Source organism: Hippocampus zosterae, chromosome 4, assembly GCF_025434085.1.
Source record: "Hippocampus zosterae strain Florida chromosome 4, ASM2543408v3, whole genome shotgun sequence".
Classification (NCBI taxonomy): Eukaryota; Metazoa; Chordata; class Actinopteri; order Syngnathiformes; family Syngnathidae; genus Hippocampus; species Hippocampus zosterae.
In genome coordinates, this window is record NC_067454.1 from 3,327,569 (window position 1) to 3,334,422 (window position 6,854).

The window sequence follows — 6,854 nt, forward strand, 5'->3', positions numbered from 1 at the left end:
GGCGTTCAGGAGGCATCCGAATCAGATGCCCAAGCCACCTCATCTGGCTCCTCTCGATGTGGAGGAGAAGCGGCTCGACTCGGAGCCCCTCCCAGATGACCGAGCTTCTCACCTTATCTCTAAGGGAGAGCCCGGACACCCTGCGGAGAAAACTCATTTCGGCCGCTTGTATCCGGGATCTCGTTCTTTCGGACATGAAAACGGAGCTGTCATCCACAAAAAGCCCCGCATAGGTCCCAGGTGACTCCCAAGTGGTGCTGTACAGTGTGAAGGCATCATCACTTAAACTATTGCTCTTCTATGCCTACTGGAGAAGGTCCAGGGTGGGTGGAAGACCCACGAGGCACTTGATGATTGCAGGTGTGAATGCCACCAGCCTGTAATCGCTCAGCCCAGTCACCGAAACCTGCTTTGGAAACTGGCACTCTGGTGGATGTTTTCAGACACGTGGGGACAGAGCGCTGCAACGGGGATAGAAGCAAATACCTCAACAGCACGTTGTGGGTGTTGATGCTCTGAAGAGCACATCTCACGTTGGCAGTTTGCAGAATGAGTGGCTGGCTGTTGATGGCTAAAGCTGGAGCGACAGTTGCCGCCGCAGCCGCCTCAAAACGCCCGGCGAAATGGTGAAGTTGTTTCTTTCTGCCAAGGAGTCGCTCCTCCTGCTGCTGCTGGTCCAGGCTGCCGATTTGACGCAGATCACGAGTCCGAGCTTTTGAGGTGTTTATCAGTTTCGCCTTCGCTTTGTGCAACAAACAGCTGCTCTAAGCCTTCCTCTTCATCCAATGCATCTTCTGTGTCTCGTACTTGTTGGATAATGCTAACTTTATGTTCCCACATTTCCATCCATCCATCCATCCATCATCTACCGCTTATCCGGGGCCGGGTCGCGGGGGCAACAGCTTTAACAGGGAAGCCCAGACTTCCCTCTCCCTAGCTACTTCTTCCAGCTCTCCCCGGGGGATCCCGAGACGTCCCCAGGCCAGCTGGGTGACATAGTCTCTCCAGCGTGTGCTGGGTCTTCCTCGGGGTCTCCTCCCGGTGGGACATGACGGAACACCTCACCGGGGAGGCGTTCAGGAGACATCCGAATCAGATGCCCAAGCCACCTCATCTGGCTCCTCTCGGTGTGGAGGAGAAACGCTCCAGTGAGAGTTGGAGAGCCCCGTTTGAAGGAGCCAACAGCACCACATCATCTGCAAAAAGCAGGGATGCAATACTGAGGCCCCCAAAACGGACCCCCTCAACGCTTCGGCTGCACCTAGAAATTCTGTCCATAAAGGTTATGAACAGAATCGGCGACAAAGGGCAGCCTTGGCGGAGTCCTACCCCCACTGGAAACGATTCCGACTTACTGCCGGCAATGCGAACCAAACTCTGACATCGGTGGTATAGTGACCGAACAGCCCGTATCAGGGGGTTTGGTACCCCATACCCACGAAGCACCCCCCACAGAACTCCCCGAGGGACACGGTCAAACGCCTTCTCCAAGTCCACAAACACATGTAGACTGGTTGGGCGAATTGTTCCCACATTTTCCCCCGTTAACGCAATAGGAACTGGACACTTTCGATGTATAATCACGACTCACCAAATATCCTGACAAAGCTGCTGTTGCCCCGCATAGTCATCACTTTTTTTTTAATAATCGACTATTTATATCCGTAGAGGAAAAGAACCTTGAGTGAGATGAGAGGGCAGAGGGGAATTGGACAGTTTGTGGCACGGGATCAAGTTCTAGGAGGCAATGAGCCATGCCGCAGAGAGAAAACGGGCTGAAGGTTGCAATCATATCACGCAGCTTGGAAAAAGAGCTCATCCATCCCATTAGGGATGAACACTGACGGACAGAAGCAGTGTTCATGTTTCCCCAAGTGACCGCTCTATTTTCCATGACTGATTAACAAATATAATCACCCCCACCCTCTGTTCCCGTCACAGCTGTGGTTATTTTAAACTTTGGTTTCACTTTTTTCCTTTTTTTTTTTTAATTCACACTCCCATGACCCACATCTGAACTGGGCCACATGACAGCAAAAAATAAATAAAATGAAAATCGAATTCGGAATCTTGCAGTCTATAAAATAGATTGATGGGTTGCTGGTTGTACATGTAAGTAAATGGACATTTATTTTGGGAGGAGGCAATTTATGGGCATAAACAATTTGAGAGTAGCCAAATATATTGGGGAAATGTGTTTATAAAGAAACATACTCATCATTATCACTGTTTTTATAGAAATACAAACATTTTGATGTCCGTTCTCAGCTCCAGCCTTCCTCGCTGGCAGATGTGTCAAACTCATTTTTGTCACGGGCCACTTTGGAGTGACGTCTTCCCCCCGGAGGGCCATTATGACAGTGAAACCACAAAAACGTTTTTAATCGTCTTACCGCATTATTACTTGTACACAACAAATTGATGGATTACTAGTTTTGAAATCACTCAGGTCAACTCAAATAGTTTGTTAAAATCTTGTTCCAATGAGCGTAATCTGGTTTAGAATATTTTTTGCAAAATCTCAATGTTATTTTTGACACATGACAATTGAGTTTGACACCAGTGCTCTATGGAGTCATTCATTCATTCATTCATCTTCCTAACCGCTTGATCCTCACTAGGGTCGCGGGGGGTACTGGAGCCTATCCCAGCTGTCTCCGGGCAGTAGGCGGGGGACACCCTGAATCGGTTGCCAGCCAATCGCAGGGCACACATAGACGAACAACCATCCACACTCACACCCAGGGACAATTTAGAGTGTTCAATCAGCCTGCCACACAATATTTTTGGAATGTGGGAGGAAACCGGAGCACCCGGAGAAAACCCACGCAGGCCCGGGGAGAACATGCAAACTCCACACAGGGAGGCCGGAGCTGGAATCGAACCCGGTACCTCTGCACTGTGAAGCCGACGTGCTAACCACTGGACTACCGGGCCGCCCGCTCTATGGAGTCCCCCACCAAAAATAAATAAATAAAAATAAAAAGCATGTTGGGGCCATCAAATACTTGAAGTGATCAGAATCAGAATCTGATTGGCTTTATTTACATTGTAAACATGTCACAACCAATTTTGGAGTGCTTCTCCCCTGAAGTGCATCCAAAAAACTGGAAATATTATCCACGTGTGTGAATGTGAGCGTGAACAGCTGTCTTTTTGTGCCCTGCTATTTAGGCGGTGACCAATCTAGTCAGCCGAAATAGGTTCTCGCTCACCGGCAGCATAACGATCGGTACGGAAAATGCGATACAATCAAATTTTGGCAAACGAACAAAAATGGCAAAAATTAAAATTCAGTCTGAGAAATGTTTATTCATTCCTTGCTGAGACATCTGCAGTCTGGACCTTGAGGTTGCCAAGCAACCACTGTGAACCATATTCAATTCAGAGAAATTCTCATCTATTGTTAATTGGACTTGGTTTCACGAGAAATTTGTTTTTGTGACATCACTTCTGTTTGCGTTTTGATTGCAATTGATTGTGTCATCACATATGATTGTCTTTAATTAATACCGCACATGCTTCCCTGGTCTGCCGTCGAACAGAAGCAGCTATCATGAGAAATGATGAAAGTATTTTTTTTTTTTTTCATAAAACTGAGCCCACCAAAACTTTTTCACTTAAAAGGTTCAAAACATTAACATTAGCCCTTGGAACATTCTCAGTTGTTTCGCCGGCGCTTGCTCTTTTGGTCACTTTGACTAAATGGCCTGGCATTTGAGGAGGTCCGAAGGTTTTATGTGTGAAATGAGTGGCAGGAGTAAGGTTGCAAAACCACATCGCACTTGCGGAAATTTTCTGAATGACTGAAGTCTTCATCAGCTGTCGCTCAACAAATTTGTCCAGGCTTTAGGAAATATAGCGTTAAGAAAGGATATCCAATCTATGGCTTTAAAGCCCCTAAATAAACCTATTATACATTCATTCATTCATTCATCTTCCGAGCCGCTTGATCCTCACTAGGGTCGCGGGGGTGCTGGAGCCTATCCCAGCTGTCTTCGGGCAGTAGGCGGGGGACACCCTGAATCGGTTGACAGCCAATCGCAGGGCACACAGAAACGAACAACCATTCGCACTCACACTCACACTCACACCTAGGGACAATTTAGAGCGTCCAATCAGCCTGCCACGCATGTTTTTGGAATGTGGGAGGAAACCGGAGCACCCGGAGAAAACCCACGCAGACCCGGGGAGAACATGCAAACTCCACACAGGGAGGCCGGAGCTGGAATCGAACCCGGTACCTCTGCACTGTGAAGCCGACGTGCTAACCACTGGACTACCGGGCCGCCACCTATTATACAGTCCCTTGAAAAAAATAAATACTGGTACTTGGAAATCAGGAGAGAGAAAACAAAAGTAGCCATTAATACGCTTCCCCTGTGTGATGGCGTGATTTTGCTGAAAGTGGTTTTGAATTGCTTGACGAAAGAAATGCATTGACACATGCTGTAACATGCGTCACCGCTGCTATTTCAGGCACTTTGGACGCTGCAATCACTCTTTCACGTCAGTCCACAAGACAGGCGGCTGAGAATCGACCATTTCAAATCGAGACGCAGTAGGAATCAATGCATGCTAATGCCAAGTGGTTCAGTGACTCTTGTTTGCTTCTCACCTCCAAATCGGCGGCGGATCAAATTGTGAATTGAAATGACCTGCTTAATGTTTTATTACATTTATTTGAAGCAAGGTCGTCGTCAGCGCGGCAACACGGGACGGTAAAAACCAAACAGTCCTTCATAAAAATAAATAACATGACCTGTAAAATTGTCCGAATCACCCATTACCCGCCAAAAATTAATCTAACTCAAAAATGATTTTTGGGGGAGTAATAAATCAGTTGTTATCTGTGCAATTAAAAAAAAAAATCAATCTTGCAGTTTACTTTGTACTGTAGGCTAACACTGCAATTTGCAACGCATCACAATGAAATGTCATGTCAAGTATTGCTGAAAAAATATTTTGATCAAAAATAAGATATGAAGCCATATTTAGAAGCAATATTGCACTCATACAAATCAATTGCAGGTGCTTCACATTTTGGCACGCTCCAGTGCAGCGGTGTCGAACAAATTTTTGTCGTGGGCCGCATTTTAGTTACCGTTTCCCTTGGAGTGCCATTATGGCTGAAATCACATATAAAAGTCAATAATTACGATTTATTCAACTATTGTTTAAGTTGCTGTAACGAGGGGTTTGGGAACAAAATTGAGCATCATGGAAGGGTGTTTTATTTGCCTTCGCGGGCCACATAAAATGATGTGGCGGGCCAGATCTGGCCCTCGGGCCTTGAGTTTGACACCTATGCTCTCGTGGGTGAGAATATGGCCTGTGAGCAAAAGGACAAGGTTTGATTCCCCCGACGGGTTTATTGAATGATTATTGATGGCGAAGGCTTGCCCCAACCGCTGTCCACTCTTCTGTGTGTCTTTGGTGTAATGATGCAATTTCAATTTACAACACGTTAAACTTTAGTGTAACTCCTTCAAGAAGACCGTTTGTTTCCATTTTTGTTGCACTACTCAGACAAGCAGACCACACACACAGTGGGACTCGCGGCGAAAATGTCACAGTAATGGCTTCTTTGTTTAATTTCGAACTTTTTAAAACAAACTGGATTATCCCTTGAAATTAAAAATAGTTTGGAGAATAGTAGAGCGCGCCGGATAATAGCCGGCCAGTGTCTATTTGGAAGGCTCCAACCATTCCATCCGTTTCCGACCACCATTATGAACACGCGACGAATGACACATTCTCATCTTGACTCCGGCACGCGTACGACTGGGGCGTTTGGATTTCAGAGCAAAGGATTGTGAAGAGCAACCGTGACTCATTTTCCCACTCAGACATAAAAAGTAACGGCTACAATGAGACGCGGCCGCTCCGGCGTTTGTTGTAAGAGTGGCTTAGTCTTAAGATGAAATGGTAACACCACTGACACCCCTGACCGACCCCCCCCCACCCCCCCGCGCACCCGCCACCTCCCCCAACACCCATCTCTCACACACGGTCCGCCGCCATTCCCTCAGAGAACACAAAATGAGACAAGCGGCCTCTGGCATCAGTCATGAGCTCATCCTTGAGCGGGTGTCCTCGACTTGGCAAATTGGCTGTGAAATAACGAAGGCCGGAGAAAGAAATTAGCTTGAGGACGTCAAGTCACTGTGCATTATGACTCACTACCGCAAATACAAAGTCGCTGTAGCGTCATGGAGAGGGATGCCCGATACCAGTTTTTCATTTTATTTATTTATTTTTTTACCAGATCGATATTCACTCTTGATTGCTCACCGATACGACTAGAATGTATGATATTAATTTTTAAAAATGACAGATAATTGTGAACGAAGACCTTTAAGATGAGGCGGCCCGGTAGTCCAGTGGTTAGCACGTGGGCTTCACAGTGCAGAGGTACCGGGTTCGATTCCAGCTCCGGGCTCCCTGTGTGGAGTTTGCATGTTTTCCCCGGGCCTGCGTGGGTTTTCTCCGGGTGCTCCGGTTTCCCCCCACATTCCAAAAACATGCATGGCAGGCTAATTGAACAATCCAAATTGTCCCTCGGTGGTGAGTGTGAGTGCGAATGGTTGTTCGTCTCTGTGTGCCCTGCGATTGGCTGCAACCGATTCAGGGTGTCCCCCGCCTACTGCCCGGAGACAGCTGGGATAGGCTCCAGCACCCCCCGCGACCCTAGTGAGGATCAAGCGGCTCGGAAGATGAATGAATGAATGACCTTTAAGATGATTCGCCGCAGTGCCGCACCAACTATGGGCAAGCAAAACGTATTCAATGTCAGATTTTTTTTTTTTTTGGCCTTAAGTATCCGTGGCTGGTATCAGCAACCTTCACCAGTA